Genomic DNA, 21461 nt, shown 5'->3' with positions numbered 1-21461 from the left:
CAGACAGAGAGATGGACAGATAGGGACGCACCCAGAGAGATGGACAGATAGGGGCGCACCCAGAGAGATGGACAGATAGGGACACACCCAGAGAGATGGACAGATAGGGGACGCACAGACAGAGAGATGGACAGATAGGGACAAACAGACAGAGAGATGGACAGATAGGGACGCACCCAGAGAGATGGACAGGTGGGGACGCACAGACAGAGAGATGGACAGATGGGGACGCACAGACAGAGAGATGGACAGATAGGGACGCACAGACAGAGAGATGGACAGATGGGGACGCACAGACAGAGAGATGGACAGATGGGGACGCACAGACAGAGAGATGGACAGATGGGGACGCACAGACAGAGAGATGGACAGATAGGGACGCACAGACAGAGAGATGGACAGATAGGGACGCACAGACAGAGAGATGGACAGATAGGGACGCACCCAGAGAGATGGACAGATGGGGACGCACAGACAGAGAGATGGACAGATGGGGACACACCCAGAGAGATGGACAGATAGGGACGTACAGACAGAGATGGACAGATAGGGATGTACAGACAGAGATGGACAGATAGGGACGCACCCAGAGAGATGGACAGGTGGGAACGCAACCAGAGAGATGGACAGGTGGGGACGCACCTAGAGAGATGGACAGATAGGGACGCACCCAGAGAGATGGAAAGGTGGAGACGCACAGACAGAGAGATGGACAGATGGGGACGCACAGACAGAGAGATGGACAGATAGGGGACGCACCCAGAGAGATGGACAGATGGGGGACGCACAGACAGAGAGATGGACAGATGGGGACGCACCCAGAGAGATGGACAGATAGGGACGCACCCAGAGAGATGGACAGATGGGGACGCACAGACAGAGAGATGGACAGATAGGGACGCACCCAGAGAGATGGACAGATGGGGACGCACAGACAGAGAGATGGACAGATAGGGACGCACCCAGAGAGATGGACAGATAGGGACGCACCCAGAGAGATGGACAGATGGGGACGCACCCAGAGAGATGGACAGATGGGGACGCACCCAGAGAGATGGACAGATGGGGACGCACCCAGAGAGATGGACAGATGGGGACGCACCCAGAGAGATGGACAGATGGGGACGCACCCAGAGAGATGGACAGATGGGGACGCACCCAGAGAGATGGACAGATGGGGACGCACCCAGAGAGATGGACAGATGGGGACGCACCCAGAGAGATGGACAGATGGGGACGCACCCAGAGAGATGGACAGATGGGGACGCACCCAGGGAGATGGACAGATGGGGACGCACCCAGGGAGATGGACAGATGGGGGACGCACAGACAGAGAGATGGACAGATGGGGACGCACAGACAGAGAGATGGACAGATAGGGACGTACAGACAGAGAGATGGACAGATAGGGACGTACAGACAGAGAGATGGACAGATAGGGACGCACAGACAGAGAGATGGACAGATAGGGACGCACCCAGAGAGATGGACAGATGGGGGAAGCACAGACAGAGAGATGGACAGATAGGGACGCACCCAGGGAGATGGACAGATGAGGGACGCACAGACAGAGAGATGGACAGATGGGGGCGCACCCAGAGAGATGGACAGATAGGGACGTACAGACAGAGAGATGGACAGATAGGGACGCACAGACAGAGAGATGGACAGCTAGGGACGCACAGACAGAGAGATGGACAGATGGGGACGCACCCAGAGAGATGGACAGATGGGGGACGCACAGACAGAGAGATGGACAGATAGGGACGCACAGACAGAGAGATGGACAGATAGGGACGCACAGACAGAGAGATGGACAGATAGGGACGCACAGACAGAGAGATGGACAGATAGGGACGCACCCAGAGAGATGGACAGATAGGGACGCACAGACAGAGAGATGGACAGATAGGGACGCACCCAGAGAGATGGACAGATGGGGACGCACAGACAGAGAGATGGACAGATGGGGACGCACCCAGAGAGATGGACAGATAGGGACGCACCCAGAGAAATGGACAGATAGGGACGCACCCAGAGAGATGGACAGATAGGGACGCACCCAGAGAGATGGACAGATAGGGACGCACCCAGAGAGATGGACAGATAGGGACGCACCCAGAGAGATGGACAGATAGGGACGCACCCAGAGAGATGGACAGATAGGGACGCACCCAGAGAGATGGACAGATAGGGGACGCACCCAGAGAGATGGACAGATAGGGGACGTACAGACAGAGAGATGGACAGATGGGGACGCACCCAGAGAGATGGACAGATGGAGACGCACCCAGAGAGATGGACAGATGGGGACGCACCCAGAGAGATGGACAGATGGGGACGCACCCAGAGAGATGGACAGATGGGGACGCACCCAGAGAGATGGACAGATGGGGACGCACCCAGAGAGATGGACAGATAGGGACACACGGACAGAGAGATGGACAGATGGGGACACACCCAGAGAGATGGACAGATAGGGACATACAGACAGAGATGGACAGATAGGGACGCACAGACAGAGAGATGGACAGATGGGGACGCACAGACAGAGAGATGGACAGATGGGGACGCACAGACAGAGAGATGGACAGATAGGGACGCACCCAGAGAGATGGACAGATGTGGACGCACCCAGAGAGATGGACAGATGTGGACGCACCCAGAGAGATGGACAGATGTGGACGCACCCAGAGAGATGGACAGATGTGGACGCACCCAGAGAGATGGACAGATGGGGACGCACCCAGAGAGATGGACAGATGGGGACGCACAGACAGAGAGATGGACAGATGGGGACGCACAGACAGAGAGATGGACAGATGGGGACGCACCCAGAGAGATGGACTGATGGGGACGCACCCAGAGAGATGGACAGATAGGGACGCACCCAGAGAGATGGACAGATGGGGACGCACCCAGAGAGATGGACAGATGGGGACGCACCCAGAGAGATGGACAGATGGGGACGCACCCAGAGAGATGGACAGATGGGGACGCACCCAGAGAGATGGACAGATGGGGACGCACCCAGAGAGATGGACAGATGGGGACGCACCCAGAGAGATGGACAGATGGGGACGCACCCAGAGAGATGGACAGGTGGGGACGCACCCACAGAGATGGACAGATAGGGACAAACAGACAGAGAGATGGACAGATAGGGACGCACCCAGAGAGATGGACAGGTGGGGACGCACAGACAGAGAGATGGACAGATGGGGACACACCCAGAGAGATGGACAGATAGGGACGTACAGACAGAGATGGACAGATAGGGACGCACCCAGAGAGATGGACAGGTGGGGACGCAACCAGAGAGATGGACTGGTGGGGACGCACCCAGAGAGATGGACAGATAGGGACAAACAGACAGAGAGATGGACAGATAGGGACGCACCCAGAGAGATGGACAGGTGGGGACGCACAGACAGAGAGATGGACAGATGGGGACGCACAGACAGAGAGATGGACAGATAGGGACGCACCCAGAGAGATGGACAGATAGGGACTCACCCAGAGAGATGGACAGATAGGGACGCACCCAGAGAGATGGACAGATGGGGACGCACCCAGAGAGATGGACAGATGGGGACGCACCCAGAGAGATGGACAGATGGGGACGCACCCAGAGAGATGGACAGATGGGGACGCACCCAGAGAGATGGACAGATGGGGACGCACCCAGAGAGATGGACAGATGGGGACGCACCCAGAGAGATGGACAGATGGGGACGCACAGACAGAGAGATGGACAGATAGGGATGCACCCAGAGAGATGGACAGGTGGGGACGCATAGACAGAGAGATGGACAGATGGGGACGCACAGACAGAGAGATGGACAGATAGGGACGCACAGACAGAGAGATGGACAGATAGGGACGCACCCAGAGAGATGGACAGATAGGGACGCACAGACAGAGAGATGGACAGATGGGGACGCACAGACAGAGAGATGGACAGATGGGGACGTACAGACAGAGAGATGGACAGATAGGGACGCACAGACAGAGAGATGGACAGATAGGGACGCACCCAGAGAGATGGACAGATATTGACGCACCCAGAGAGATGGACAGATAGGGACGCACCCAGAGAGATGGACAGATAGGGACACACCCAGAGAGATGGACAGATAGGGACGCACCCAGAGAGATGGACAGATAGGGGACGCACCCAGAGAGATGGACAGATGGGGACGCACCCAGAGAGATGGACAGATATGGACGCACCCAGAGAGATGGACAGATGGGGACACACCCAGATAGATGGACAGATAGGGACGTACAGACAGAGATGGACAGATAGGGACGCACCCAGAGAGATGGACAGGTGGGACGCAACCAGAGAGATGGACAGGTGGGGACGCACCCAGAGAGATGGACAGATAGGGACAAACAGACAGAGAGATGGACAGATAGGGACGCACCCAGAGAGATGGACAGGTGGGGACGCACAGACAGAGAGATGGACAGATAGGGACGCACAGACAGAGAGATGGACAGATAGGGACGCACAGACAGAGAGATGGACAGATAGGGACGCACAGACAGAGAGATGGACAGATAGGGACGCACCCAGAGAGATGGACAGATGGGGACGCACAGACAGAGAGATGGACAGATGGGGACGCACAGACAGAGAGATGGACAGATAGGGACGCACAGACAGAGAGATGGACAGATGGGGACGCACAGACAGAGAGATGGACAGATAGGGACGCACCCAGAGAGATGGACAGATGTGGACGCACCCAGAGAGATGGACAGATGTGGACGCACCCAGAGAGATGGACAGATGTGGACGCACCCAGAGAGATGGACAGATGGGGACGCACCCAGAGAGATGGACAGATGGGGACGCACAGACAGAGAGATGGACAGATGGGGACGCACCCAGAGAGATGGACAGATGGGGGACGCACCCAGAGAGATGGACAGATAGGGACGCACCCAGAGAGATGGACAGATGGGGACACACCCAGAGAGATGGACAGATGGGGACGCACCCAGAGAGATGGACAGATAGGGACGCACCCAGAGAGATGGACAGATAGGGACGCACCCAGAGAGATGGACAGATGGGGGACGCACAGACAGAGAGATGGACAGATGGGGGACGCACCCAGAGAGATGGACAGATAGGGACGCACCCAGAGAAATGGACAGATAGGGACGCACCCAGAGAGATGGACAGATAGGGACGCACCCAGAGAGATGGACAGATAGGGACGCACCCAGAGAGATGGACAGATAGGGACGCACCCAGAGAGATGGACAGATAGGGACGCACCCAGAGAGATGGACAGATAGGGGACGCACCCAGAGAGATGGACAGATAGGGGACGTACAGACAGAGAGATGGACAGATGGGGACGCACCCAGAGAGATGGACAGATGGAGACGCACCCAGAGAGATGGACAGATGGGGACGCACCCAGAGAGATGGACAGATGGGGACGCACCCAGAGAGATGGACAGATGGGGACGCACCCAGAGAGATGGACAGATGGGGACGCACCCAGAGAGATGGACAGATAGGGACACACGGACAGAGAGATGGACAGATGGGGACACACCCAGAGAGATGGACAGATAGGGACATACAGACAGAGATGGACAGATAGGGACGCACAGACAGAGAGATGGACAGATGGGGACGCACAGACAGAGAGATGGACAGATGGGGACGCACAGACAGAGAGATGGACAGATAGGGACGCACCCAGAGAGATGGACAGATGTGGACGCACCCAGAGAGATGGACAGATGTGGACGCACCCAGAGAGATGGACAGATGTGGACGCACCCAGAGAGATGGACAGATGTGGACGCACCCAGAGAGATGGACAGATGTGGACGCACCCAGAGAGATGGACAGATGGGGACGCACCCAGAGAGATGGACAGATGGGGACGCACAGACAGAGAGATGGACAGATGGGGACGCACAGACATAGAGATGGACAGATGGGGACGCACCCAGAGAGATGGACTGATGGGGACGCACCCAGAGAGATGGACAGATAGGGACGCACCCAGAGAGATGGACAGATGGGGACGCACCCAGAGAGATGGACAGATGGGGACGCACCCAGAGAGATGGACAGATGGGGACGCACCCAGAGAGATGGACAGATGGGGACGCACCCAGAGAGATGGACAGATGGGGACGCACCCAGAGAGATGGACAGATGGGGACGCACCCAGAGAGATGGACAGATGGGGACGCACCCAGAGAGATGGACAGATGGGGACGCACCCAGAGAGATGGACAGATGGGGACGCACCCAGAGAGATGGACAGGTGGGGACGCACCCACAGAGATGGACAGATAGGGACAAACAGACAGAGAGATGGACAGATAGGGACGCACCCAGAGAGATGGACAGGTGGGGACGCACAGACAGAGAGATGGACAGATGGGGACACACCCAGAGAGATGGACAGATAGGGACGTACAGACAGAGATGGACAGATAGGGACGCACCCAGAGAGATGGACAGGTGGGGACGCAACCAGAGAGATGGACTGGTGGGGACGCACCCAGAGAGATGGACAGATAGGGACAAACAGACAGAGAGATGGACAGATAGGGACGCACCCAGAGAGATGGACAGGTGGGGACGCACAGACAGAGAGATGGACAGATGGGGACGCACAGACAGAGAGATGGACAGATAGGGACGCACCCAGAGAGATGGACAGATAGGGACTCACCCAGAGAGATGGACAGATAGGGACGCACCCAGAGAGATGGACAGATGGGGACGCACCCAGAGAGATGGACAGATGGGGACGCACCCAGAGAGATGGACAGATGGGGACGCACCCAGAGAGATGGACAGATGGGGACGCACCCAGAGAGATGGACAGATGGGGACGCACCCAGAGAGATGGACAGATGGGGACGCACCCAGAGAGATGGACAGATGGGGACGCACAGACAGAGAGATGGACAGATAGGGATGCACCCAGAGAGATGGACAGGTGGGGACGCATAGACAGAGAGATGGACAGATGGGGACGCACAGACAGAGAGATGGACAGATAGGGACGCACAGACAGAGAGATGGACAGATAGGGACGCACCCAGAGAGATGGACAGATAGGGACGCACAGACAGAGAGATGGACAGATAGGGACGCACAGACAGAGAGATGGACAGATGGGGACGTACAGACAGAGAGATGGACAGATAGGGACGCACAGACAGAGAGATGGACAGATAGGGACGCACCCAGAGAGATGGACAGATATTGACGCACCCAGAGAGATGGACAGATAGGGACGCACCCAGAGAGATGGACAGATAGGGACACACCCAGAGAGATGGACAGATAGGGACGCACCCAGAGAGATGGACAGATAGGGGACGCACCCAGAGAGATGGACAGATGGGGACGCACCCAGAGAGATGGACAGATATGGACGCACCCAGAGAGATGGACAGATGGGGACACACCCAGATAGATGGACAGATAGGGACGTACAGACAGAGATGGACAGATAGGGACGCACCCAGAGAGATGGACAGGTGGGACGCAACCAGAGAGATGGACAGGTGGGGACGCACCCAGAGAGATGGACAGATAGGGACAAACAGACAGAGAGATGGACAGATAGGGACGCACCCAGAGAGATGGACAGGTGGGGACGCACAGACAGAGAGATGGACAGATAGGGACGCACAGACAGAGAGATGGACAGATAGGGACGCACAGACAGAGAGATGGACAGATAGGGACGCACAGACAGAGAGATGGACAGATAGGGACGCACCCAGAAAGATGGACAGATGGGGACGCACAGACAGAGAGATGGACAGATGGGGACGCACAGACAGAGAGATGGACAGATAGGGACGCACAGACAGAGAGATGGACAGATGGGGACGCACAGACAGAGAGATGGACAGATAGGGACGCACCCAGAGAGATGGACAGATGTGGACGCACCCAGAGAGATGGACAGATGTGGACGCACCCAGAGAGATGGACAGATGTGGACGCACCCAGAGAGATGGACAGATGGGGACGCACCCAGAGAGATGGACAGATGGGGACGCACAGACAGAGAGATGGACAGATGGGGACGCACCCAGAGAGATGGACAGATGGGGGACGCACCCAGAGAGATGGACAGATAGGGACGCACCCAGAGAGATGGACAGATGGGGAAACACCCAGAGAGATGGACAGATGGGGACGCACCCAGAGAGATGGACAGATAGGGACGCACCCAGAGAGATGGACAGATAGGGACGCACCCAGAGAGATGGACAGATGGGGGACGCACAGACAGAGAGATGGACAGATAGGGACGCACCCAGAGAGATGGACAGATAGGGACGCACCCAGAGAGATGGACAGATAGGGACGCACAGACAGAGAGATGGACAGATGCGGACGCACCCAGAGAGATGGACAGATGGGGGACGCACAGACAGAGAGATGGACAGATGGGGGACGCACAGACAGAGAGATGGACAGATGGGGACGCACCCAGAGAGATGGACAGATAGGGACGCACCCAGAGAGATGGACAGATATTGACGCACCCAGAGAGATGGACAGATAGGGACGCACCCAGAGAGATGGACAGATAGGGACACACCCAGAGAGATGGACAGATATGGACGCACCCAGAGAGATGGACAGATAGGGGACGCACCCAGAGAGATGGACAGATGGGGACGCACCCAGAGAGATGGACAGATATGGACGCACCCAGAGAGATGGACAGATGGGGACACACCCAGATAGATGGACAGATAGGGACGTACAGACAGAGATGGACAGATAGGGACGCACCCAGAGAGATGGACAGGTGGGGACGCACAGACAGAGAGATGGACAGATAGGGACGCACAGACAGAGAGATGGACAGATAGGGACGCACCCAGAGAGATGGACAGATAGGGGCGCACCCAGAGAGATGGACAGATAGGGACACACCCAGAGAGATGGACAGATAGGGGACGCACAGACAGAGAGATGGACAGATAGGGACAAACAGACAGAGAGATGGACAGATAGGGACGCACCCAGAGAGATGGACAGGTGGGGACGCACAGACAGAGAGATGGACAGATGGGGACGCACAGACAGAGAGATGGACAGATAGGGACGCACAGACAGAGAGATGGACAGATGGGGACGCACAGACAGAGAGATGGACAGATGGGGACGCACAGACAGAGAGATGGACAGATGGGGACGCACAGACAGAGAGATGGACAGATAGGGACGCACAGACAGAGAGATGGACAGATAGGGACGCACAGACAGAGAGATGGACAGATAGGGACGCACCCAGAGAGATGGACAGATGGGGACGCACAGACAGAGAGATGGACAGATGGGGACACACCCAGAGAGATGGACAGATAGGGACGTACAGACAGAGATGGACAGATAGGGACGTACAGACAGAGATGGACAGATAGGGACGCACCCAGAGAGATGGACAGGTGGGGACGCAACCAGAGAGATGGACAGGTGGGGACGCACCTAGAGAGATGGACAGATAGGGACGCACCCAGAGAGATGGAAAGGTGGAGACGCACAGACAGAGAGATGGACAGATGGGGACGCACAGACAGAGAGATGGACAGATAGGGGACGCACCCAGAGAGATGGACAGATGGGGGACGCACAGACAGAGAGATGGACAGATGGGGACGCACCCAGAGAGATGGACAGATAGGGACGCACCCAGAGAGATGGACAGATGGGGACGCACAGACAGAGAGATGGACAGATAGGGACGCACCCAGAGAGATGGACAGATGGGGACGCACAGACAGAGAGATGGACAGATAGGGACGCACCCAGAGAGATGGACAGATAGGGACGCACCCAGAGAGATGGACAGATGGGGACGCACCCAGAGAGATGGACAGATGGGGACGCACCCAGAGAGATGGACAGATGGGGACGCACCCAGAGAGATGGACAGATGGGGACGCACCCAGAGAGATGGACAGATGGGGACGCACCCAGAGAGATGGACAGATGGGGACGCACCCAGAGAGATGGACAGATGGGGACGCACCCAGAGAGATGGACAGATGGGGACGCACCCAGAGAGATGGACAGATGGGGACGCACCCAGGGAGATGGACAGATGGGGACGCACCCAGGGAGATGGACAGATGGGGGACGCACAGACAGAGAGATGGACAGATGGGGACGCACAGACAGAGAGATGGACAGATAGGGACGTACAGACAGAGAGATGGACAGATAGGGACGCACAGACAGAGAGATGGACAGATAGGGACGCACCCAGAGAGATGGACAGATGGGGGACGCACAGACAGAGAGATGGACAGATAGGGACGCACCCAGGGAGATGGACAGATGAGGGACGCACAGACAGAGAGATGGACAGATGGGGGCGCACCCAGAGAGATGGACAGATAGGGACGTACAGACAGAGAGATGGACAGATAAGGACGCACAGACAGAGAGATGGACAGCTAGGGACGCACAGACAGAGAGATGGACAGATGGGGACGCACCCAGAGAGATGGACAGATGGGGGACGCACAGACAGAGAGATGGACAGATAGGGACGCACAGACAGAGAGATGGACAGATAGGGACGCACAGACAGAGAGATGGACAGATAGGGACGCACAGACAGAGAGATGGACAGATAGGGACGCACCCAGAGAGATGGACAGATAGGGACGCACAGACAGAGAGATGGACAGATAGGGACGCACCCAGAGAGATGGACAGATGGGGACGCACAGACAGAGAGATGGACAGATGGGGACGCACCCAGAGAGATGGACAGATAGGGACGCACCCAGAGAAATGGACAGATAGGGACGCACCCAGAGAGATGGACAGATAGGGACGCACCCAGAGAGATGGACAGATAGGGACGCACCCAGAGAGATGGACAGATAGGGACGCACCCAGAGAGATGGACAGATAGGGACGCACCCAGAGAGATGGACAGATAGGGGACGTACAGACAGAGAGATGGACAGATGGGGACGCACCCAGAGAGATGGACAGATGGAGACGCACCCAGAGAGATGGACAGATGGGGACGCACCCAGAGAGATGGACAGATGGGGACGCACCCAGAGAGATGGACAGATGGGGACGCACCCAGAGAGATGGACAGATGGGGACGCACCCAGAGAGATGGACAGATGGGGACGCACCCAGAGAGATGGACAGATAGGGACACACGGACAGAGAGATGGACAGATGGGGACACACCCAGAGAGATGGACAGATAGGGACATACAGACAGAGATGGACAGATAGGGACGCACAGACAGAGAGATGGACAGATGGGGACGCACAGACAGAGAGATGGACAGATGGGGACGCACAGACAGAGAGATGGACAGATAGGGACGCACCCAGAGAGATGGACAGATGTGGACGTACCCAGAGAGATGGACAGATGTGGACGCACCCAGAGAGATGGACAGATGTGGACGCACCCAGAGAGATGGACAGATGGGGACGCACCCAGAGAGATGGACAGATGGGGACGCACAGACAGAGAGATGGACAGATGGGGACGCACAGACAGAGAGATGGACAGATGGGGACGCACAGACAGAGAGATGGACAGATGGGGACGCACCCAGAGAGATGGACAGATGGGGACGCACCCAGAGAGATGGACAGATATTGACGCACCCAGAGAGATGGACAGATGGGGACACACCCAGATAGATGGACAGATAGGGACGTACAGACAGAGATGGACAGATAGGGACGCACAGACAGAGAGATGGACAGATGGGGACGCACAGACAGAGAGATGGACAGATGGGGACGTACAGACAGAGAGATGGACAGATAGGGACGCACAGACAGAGAGATGGACAGATAGGGACGCACCCAGAGAGATGGACAGATATTGACGCACCCAGAGAGATGGACAGATAGGGACGCACCCAGAGAGATGGACAGATAGGGACACACCCAGAGAGATGGACAGATAGGGACGCACCCAGAGAGATGGACAGATAGGGGACGCACCCAGAGAGATGGACAGGTGGGGAAGCACCCACAGAGATGGACAGATAGGGACAAACAGACAGAGAGATGGACAGATAGGGACGCACCCAGAGAGATGGACAGGTGGGGACGCACAGACAGAGAGATGGACAGATGGGGACACACCCAGAGAGATGGACAGATAGGGACGTACAGACAGAGATGGACAGATAGGGACGCACCCAGAGAGATGGACAGGTGGGGACGCAACCAGAGAGATGGACTGGTGGGGACGCACCCAGAGAGATGGACAGATAGGGACAAACAGACAGAGAGATGGACAGATAGGGACGCACCCAGAGAGATGAACAGGTGGGGACGCACAGACAGAGAGATGGACAGATGGGGACGCACAGACAGAGAGATGGACAGATAGGGACGCACCCAGAGAGATGGACAGATAGGGACTCACCCAGAGAGATGGACAGATAGGGACGCACCCAGAGAGATGGACAGATGGGGACGCACCCAGAGAGATGGACAGATGGGGACGCACCCAGAGAGATGGACAGATGGGGACGCACCCAGAGAGATGGACAGATGGGGACGCACCCAGAGAGATGGACAGATGGGGACGCACCCAGAGAGATGGACAGATGGGGACGCACCCAGAGAGATGGACAGATGGGGACGCACCCAGAGAGATGGACAGATGGGGACGCACCCAGAGAGATGGACAGATGGGGACGCACAGACAGAGAGATGGACAGATAGGGATGCACCCAGAGAGATGGACAGATGGGGACGCACAGACAGAGAGATGGACAGATAGGGACGCACAGACAGAGAGATGGACAGATAGGGACGCACCCAGAGAGATGGACAGATACTGACGCACAGACAGAGAGATGGACAGATAGGGACGCACAGACAGAGAGATGGACAGATGGGGACGTACAGACAGAGAGATGGACAGATAGGGACGCACAGACAGAGAGATGGACAGATAGGGACGCACCCAGAGAGATGGACAGATATTGACGCACCCAGAGAGATGGACAGATAGGGACGCACCCAGAGAGATGGACAGATAGGGACACACCCAGAGAGATGGACAGATAGGGACGCACCCAGAGAGATGGACAGATAGGGGACGCACCCAGAGAGATGGACAGATGGGGACGCACCCAGAGAGATGGACAGATATGGACGCACCCAGAGAGATGGACAGATGGGGACACACCCAGATAGATGGACAGATAGGGACGTACAGACAGAGATGGACAGATAGGGACGCACCCAGAGAGATGGACAGGTGGGACGCAACCAGAGAGATGGACAGGTGGGGACGCACCCAGAGAGATGGACAGATAGGGACAAACAGACAGAGAGATGGACAGATAGGGACGCACCCAGAGAGATGGACAGGTGGGGACGCACAGACAGAGAGATGGACAGATAGGGACGCACAGACAGAGAGATGGACAGATAGGGACGCACAGACAGAGAGATGGACAGATAGGGACGCACAGACAGAGAGATGGACAGATAGGGACGCACCCAGAGAGATGGACAGATGGGGACGCACAGACAGAGAGATGGACAGATGGGGACACACCCAGAGAGATGGACAGATAGGGATGTACAGACAGAGATGGTCAGATAGGGACGTACAGACAGAGATGGACAGATAGGGACGCACCCAGAGAGATGGACAGGTGGGGACGCAACCAGAGAGATGGACAGGTGGGGACGCACCCAGAGAGATGGACAGATAGGGACGCACCCAGAGAGATGGACAGGTGGGGACGCACAGACAGAGAGATGGACAGATGGGGACGCACAGACAGAGAGATGGACAGATAGGGACGCACCCAGAGAGATGGACAGATGTGGACGCACCCAGAGAGATGGACAGATGGGGACGCACCCAGAGAGATGGACAGATGGGGACGCACCCAGAGAGATGGACAGATGGGGACGCACCCAGAGAGATGGACAGATGGGGACGCACAGACAGAGAGATGGACAGATAGGGACGCACAGACAGAGAGATGGACAGATAGGGACGCACAGACAGAGAGATGGACAGATAGGGACGCACAGACAGAGAGATGGACAGATAGGGACGCACAGACAGAGAGATGGACAGATAGGGACGCACAGACAGAGAGATGGACAGATGGGAACGTACAGACAGAGAGATGAACAGATAGGGGCGCACCCAGAGAGATGGACAGATAGGGACGCACCCAGAGAGATGGACAGATAGGGACGCACCCAGAGAGATGGACAGATAGGGACGCACCCAGAGAGATGGACAGATAGGGACGCACCCAGAGAGATGGACAGATAGGGACGCACCCAGAGAGATGGACAGATAGGGACGCACCCAGAGAGATGGAGAGATGGGGGACGCACCCAGAGAGATGGACAGATGGGGATGTACAGACAGAGAGATGGACAGATAGGGACGCACCCAGAGAGATGGACAGATGGGGACGCACCCTGAGAGATGGACAGATGGGGGACACACCCAGAGAGATGGACAGGTGGGGACGCAACCAGAGAGATGGACTGGTGGGGACGCACCCAGAGAGATGGACAGATAGGGACAAACAGACAGAGAGATGGACAGATAGGGACGCACCCAGAGAGATGGACAGGTGGGGACGCACAGACAGAGAGATGGACAGATGGGGACGCACAGACAGAGAGATGGACAGATAGGGACGCACCCAGAGAGATGGACAGATGTGGACGCACCCAGAGAGATGGACAGATGGGGACGCACCCAGAGAGATGGACAGATGGGGACGCACCCAGAGAGATGGACAGATGGGGACGCACCCAGAGAGATGGACAGATGGGGACGCACCCAGAGAGATGGACAGATGGGGACGCACCCAGAGAGATGGACAGATGGGGACGCACCCAGAGAGATGGACAGATAGGGACGCATGGACAGATAGGGACGCACAGACAGAGAGATGGACAGATAGGGACGCACAGACAGAGAGATGGACAGATAGGGACGCACAGACAGAGAGATGGACAGATAGGGACGCACAGACAGAGAGATGGACAGATGGGGACGCACCCAGAGAGATGGACAGATGGGGGACACACCCAGAGAGATGGACAGATGGGGGACACACCCAGAGAGATGGACAGATAGGGACGCACCCAGAGAGATGGACAGATAGGGACGCTCCCAGTGAGATGGACAGATAGGGACTCACCCAGAGAGATGGACAGATGGGGACGCACAGACAGAGAGATGGACAGATGGGGACGCACCCAGAGAGATGGACAGATGGGGACGCACCCAGAGAGATGGACAGATGGGGACGCACCCAGAGAGATGGACAGATGGGGACGCACCCAGAGAGATGGACAGATGGGGACGCACCCAGAGAGATGGACAGATAGGGACGCATGGACAGATAGGGACGCACAGACAGAGAGATGGACAGATAGGGACGCACAGACAGAGAGATGGACAGATAGGGACGCACAGACAGAGAGATGGACAGATGGGGACGCACAGACAGAGAGATGGACAGATGGGGACGCACAGACAGAGAGATGGACAGATAGGGACGCACCCAGAGAGATGGACAGATAGGGACTCACCCAGAGAGATGGACAGATGGGGACGCACAGACAGAGAGATGGACAGATGGGGACGCACCCAGAGAGATGGACAGATGGGGACGCACCCAGAGAGATGGACAGATGGGGACGCACCCAGAGAGATGGACAGATGGGGACGCACCCAGAGAGATGGACAGATGGGGACGCACCCAGAGAGATGGACAGATAGGGACGCATGGACAGATAGGGACGCACAGACAGAGAGATGGACAGATAGGGACGCACAGACAGAGAGATGGACAGATAGGGACGCACAGACAGAGAGATGGACAGATAGGGACGCACAGACAGAGAGATGGACAGATAGGGACGCACAGACAGAGAGATGGACAGATGGGGACGCACCCAGAGAGATGGACAGATGGGGACGCACCCAGAGAGATGGACAGATGGGGGACACACCCAGAGAGATGGACAGATGGGGGACACACCCAGAGAGATGGACAGATAGGGACGCACCCAGAGAGATGGACAGATAGGGACGCTCCCAGTGAGATGGACAGATAGGGACGCTCCCAATGAGATGGACAGATGGGGACGCACAGACAGAGAGATGGACAGATAGGGACGCACAGACAGAGAGATGGACAGATAGGGACGCACAGACAGAGAGATGGACAGATAGGGACGCACCCAGAGAGATGGACAGATGGGGACGCACCCAGAGAGATGGACAGATGGGGACGCACCCAGAGAGATGGACAGATGGGGACGCACCCAGAGAGATGGACAGATATGGACGCACAGACAGAGAGATGGACAGATGGGGACGCACAGACAGAGAGATGGACAGATAGGGACGCACCCAGAGAGATGGACAGATAGGGACGCACCCAGAGAGATGGACAGATAGGGACGCCCAGACAGAGAGATGGACAGATGGGGACGCACCCAGAGAGATGGACAGATGGGGACGCACCCAGAGAGATGGACAGATAGGGACGCACCCAGAGAAATGGAGAGATGGGGTCGCACAGACAGAGAGATGGACAGATAGGGACGCACCCAGAGAAATGGAGAGATGGGGTCGCACAGACAGAGAGATGGACAGATAGGGACGCACCCAGAGAGATGGACAGATGGGGACGTACAGACAGAGAGATGGACAGATAGGGACGCACAGACAGAGAGATGGACAGATGGGGACGCACAGACAGAGAGATGGACAGATGGGGACGCACAGACAGAGAGATGGACAGATGGGGACGTACAGACAGAGAGATGGACAGATGGGGACGCACCCAGAGAGCTGGACAGATGGGGACGCACCCAGAGAGATGGACAGATGGGGACGCACCCAGAGAGATGGACAGATAGGGACGCACCCAGAGAAATGGAGAGATGGGGTCGCACAGACAGAGAGATGGACAGATAGGGACGCACCCAGAGAGATGGACAGATGGGGACGTACAGACAGAGAGATGGACAGATAGGGACGTACAGACAGAGAATTGGACAGATAGGGACGCACCCAGAGAGATGGACAGATAGGGACGCACCCAGAGAGATGGACAGATAGGGACGCACCCAGAGAGATGGACAGATAGGGACGCACAGACAGAGAGATGGACAGATGGGGACGCACCCAGAGAGATGGACAGATGGGGGAAGCACAGACAGAGAGATGGACAGATGGGGGACGCACAGACAGAGAGATGGACAGATGGGGGACGCACAGACAGAGAGATGGACAGATAGGGAAGCACCCAGAGAGATGGACAGATGGGGACGCACCCAGAGAGATGGACAGATGGGGGACGCACCCAGAGAGATGGACAGATGGGGACGCACCCAGAGAGATGGACAGATGGGGACGCACCCAGAGAGATGGACAGATGGGGACGCACCCAGAGAGATGGACAGATGGGGACGCACCCAGAGAGATGGACAGATGGGGACGCACCCAGAGAGATGGACAGATGGGGACGCACCCATAGAGATGGACAGATGGGGACGCACCCAGAGAGATGGACAGATGGGGACGCACCCAGAGAGATGGACAGATGGGGACGCACCCAGAGAGATGGACAGATGGGGACGCACCCAGAGAGATGGACAGATAGGGACTCACCGACAGAGAGATGGACAGATGGGGACGCACCCAGAGAGATGGACAGATGGGGGACGCACAGACAGAGAGATGGACAGATGGGGGACGCACCCAGAGAGATGGACAGATGGGGGACGCACCCAGAGAGATGGACAGATAGGGACGCACCCAGAGAGATGGACAGATAGGGACGCACCCAGAGAGATGGACAGATGGGGGACGCACCCAGAGAGATGGACAGATGGGGGACGCACCCAGAGAGATGGACAGATTGGGGACGCACAGACAGAGAGATGGACAGATGGGGACGCACCCAGAGAGATGGACAGATGGGGGACGCACCCAGAGAGATGGACAGATGGGGGACGCACAGACAGAGAGATGGACAGATGGGGACGCACCCAGAGAGATGGACAGATGGGGGACGCACAGACAGAGAGATGGACAGATGGGGACGCACCCAGAGAGATGGACAGATGGGGGACGCACCCAGAGAGATGGACAGATAGGGACGCACCCAGAGAGATGGACAGATGGGGACACACCCAGAGAGATGGACAGATGGGGACGCACCCAGAGAGATGGACAGATGGGGACGCACCCAGAGAGATGGACAGATAGGGGACGCACCCAGAGAGATGGACATATGGGGACGCACCCAGAGAGATTGACAGATATGGACGCACCCAGAGAGATGGACAGATGGGGACACACCCAGAGAGATGGACAGGTGGGACGCACCCAGAGAGATGGACAGGTGGGACGCAACCAGAGAGATGGACAGGTGGGGACGCACCCAGAGAGATGGACAGATAGGGACAAACAGACAGAGAGATGGACAGATAGGGACGCACCCAGAGAGATGGACAGATGGGGACGTACAGACAGAGAGATGGACAGATGGGGACGCACCCAGAGAGATGGACAGATGGGGACACACCCAGAGAGATGGACAGGTGGGACGCACCCAGAGAGATGGACAGGTGAGACGCAACCAGAGAGATGGACAGGTGGGGACGCACCCAGAGAGATGGACAGATAGGGACAAACAGACAGAGAGATGGACAGATAGGGACGCACCCAGAGAGATGGACAGATGGGGACGTACAGACAGAGAGATGGACAGATAGGGACGCACAGACCGAGAGATGGACAGATAGGGACGCACAGACAGAGAGATGGACAGATAGGGACGCACCCAGAGAGATGGACAGATGGGGACACACCCAGAGAGATGGACAGATGGGGACACACCCAGAGAGATGGACAGATAGGGACGCACAGACAGAGAGATGGACAGATGGGGACGCACAGACAGAGAGATGGACAGATAGGGGACGCACCCAGAGAGATGGACAGATGGGGGACGCACCCAGAGAGATGGACAGATGGGGGACGCACAGACAGAGAGATGGACAGATAGGGACGCACCCATAGAGATGGACAGATGGGGACGCACAGACAGAGAGATGGACAGATGGGGACACACCCAGAGAGATGGACAGATAGGGACGTACAGACAGAGATGGACAGATAGGGACGTACAGACAGAGATGGACAGATAGGGACGCACCCAGAGAGATGGACAGGTGGGGACGCAACCAGAGAGATGGACAGGTGGGGACGCACCCAGAGAGATGGACAGGTGGGGACGCACCCAGAGAGATGGACAGATGGGGACGCACCCAGAGAGATGGACAGATGGGGACGCACCCAGAGAGATGGACAGGTGGGGACGCACAGACAGAGAGATGGACAGATGGGGACGCACAGACAGAGAGATGGACAGATGTGGACGCACCCAGAGAGATGGACAGATGGGGGACGCACCCAGAGAGATGGACAGATGGGGACGCACCCAGAGAGATGGACAGATGGGGACACACCCAGAGAGATGGACAGATGGGGACGCACCCAGAGAGATGGACAGATGGGGACGCACCCAGAGAGATGGACAGATAGGGACGCACCCAGAGAGATGGACAGATAGGGACGCACCCAGAGAGATGGACTGATAGGGACGCACAGACAGAGAGATGGACTGATAGGGACGCACAGACAGAGAGATGGACTGATAGGGACGCACCCAGAGAGATGGACTGATAGGGACGCACAGACAGAGAGATGGACAGATGCGGACGCACCCAGAGAGATGGACAGATAGGGACGCACAGACAGAGAGATGGACAGATAGGGACGCACAGACAGAGAGATGGACAGATAGGGACGCACAGACCGAGAGATGGACAGATAGGGACGCACAGACCGAGAGATGGACAGATAGGGACGCACAGACCGAGAGATGGACAGATAGGGACGCACAGACCGAGAGATGGACAGATAGGGACGCACAGACCGAGAGATGGACAGATAGGGACGCACAGACCGAGAGATGGACAGATAGGGACGCACAGACCGAGAGATGGACAGGTGGGGACGCACCCAGAGAGATGGACAGATAGGGACGCACCCACAGAGATGGACAGATAGGGACGCACCCACAGAGATGGACAGATAGGGACGCACCCACAGAGATAGACAGATAGGGACGCACAGACAGAGAGATGGACAGATAGGGACGCACAGACAGAGAGATGGACAGATAGGGACGCACAGACAGAGAGATGGACAGATAGGGACGCACAGACAGAGAGATGGACAGATAGGGACGCACAGACCGAGAGATGCACAGATAGGGACGCACAGACCGAGAGATGGACAGATAGGGACGCACAGACCGAGAGATGGACAGATAGGGACGCAACCAGAGAGATGGACAGGTGGGGACGCACCCAGAGAGATGGACAGGTGGGGACGCACCCAGAGAGATGGACAGATAGGGACAAACAGACAGAGAGATGGACAGATAGGGACGCACCCAGAGAGATGGACAGATGGGGACGCACAGACAGAGAGATGGACAGATGGGGACGCACAGACAGAGAGATGGACAGATAGGGACGCACCCAGAGAGATGGACAGATGGGGACGCACCCAGAGAGATGGACAGATAGGGACGCACAGACAGAGAGATGGACAGATATTGACGCACCCAGAGAGATGGACAGATAGGGACGCACCCAGAGAGATGGACAGATAGGGACACACCCAGAGAGATGGACAGATATGGACGCACCCAGAGAGATGGACAGATAGGGGACGCACCCAGAGAGATGGACATATGGGGACGCACCCAGAGAGATGGACAGATATGGACGCACCCAGAGAGATGGACAGATGGGGACACACCCAGATAGATGGACAGATAGGGACGCACCCAGAGAGATGGACAGGTGGGACGCACCCAGAGAGATGGACAGATAGGGACGCACCCAGAGAGATGGACAGGTGGGACGCACCCAGAGAGATGGACAGGTGGGGACGCACCCAGAGAGATGGACAGATAGGGACAAACAGACAGAGAGATGGACAGATAGGGACGCACCCAGAGAGATGGACAGGTGGGGACGCACAGACAGAGAGATGGACAGATGGGGACGCACAGACAGAGAGATGGACAGATAGGGACGCACAGACAGAGAGATGGACAGATAGGGACGCACAGACAGAGAGATGGACAGATAGGGACGCACCCAGAGAGATGGACAGATGGGGACGCACAGACAGAGAGATGGACAGATGGGGACACACCCAGAGAGATGGACAGATAGGGACGCACAGACAGAGAGATGGACAGATGGGGACGCACAGACAGAGAGATGGACAGATAGGGGACGCACCCAGAGAGATGGACAGATGGGGGACGCACCCAGAGAG

At 56.9% G+C, this 21461-nt stretch overlaps 1 protein-coding gene across 1 annotated transcript in view; it reads left to right on the top strand.

The window, feature by feature from the left end:
- NBEAL1 (neurobeachin like 1) overlaps positions 1–21461 on the top strand; it is a gene marked incomplete at its 5' end in the record, with an annotated part of 169294 nt that overhangs the window by 24988 nt on the left and 122845 nt on the right. The gene's annotated exons all lie outside the window — the stretch shown is intronic.

This window comes from Taudactylus pleione, unplaced genomic scaffold (genome assembly GCF_031769625.1).
Source record: "Taudactylus pleione unplaced genomic scaffold, aTauple2 ptg002175l, whole genome shotgun sequence".
NCBI classification, from domain to species: domain Eukaryota; kingdom Metazoa; phylum Chordata; class Amphibia; order Anura; family Myobatrachidae; genus Taudactylus; species Taudactylus pleione.
Note: the sequence above shows the minus strand (reverse complement) of the source record. Positions and strands in the feature narration are given on the sequence as shown.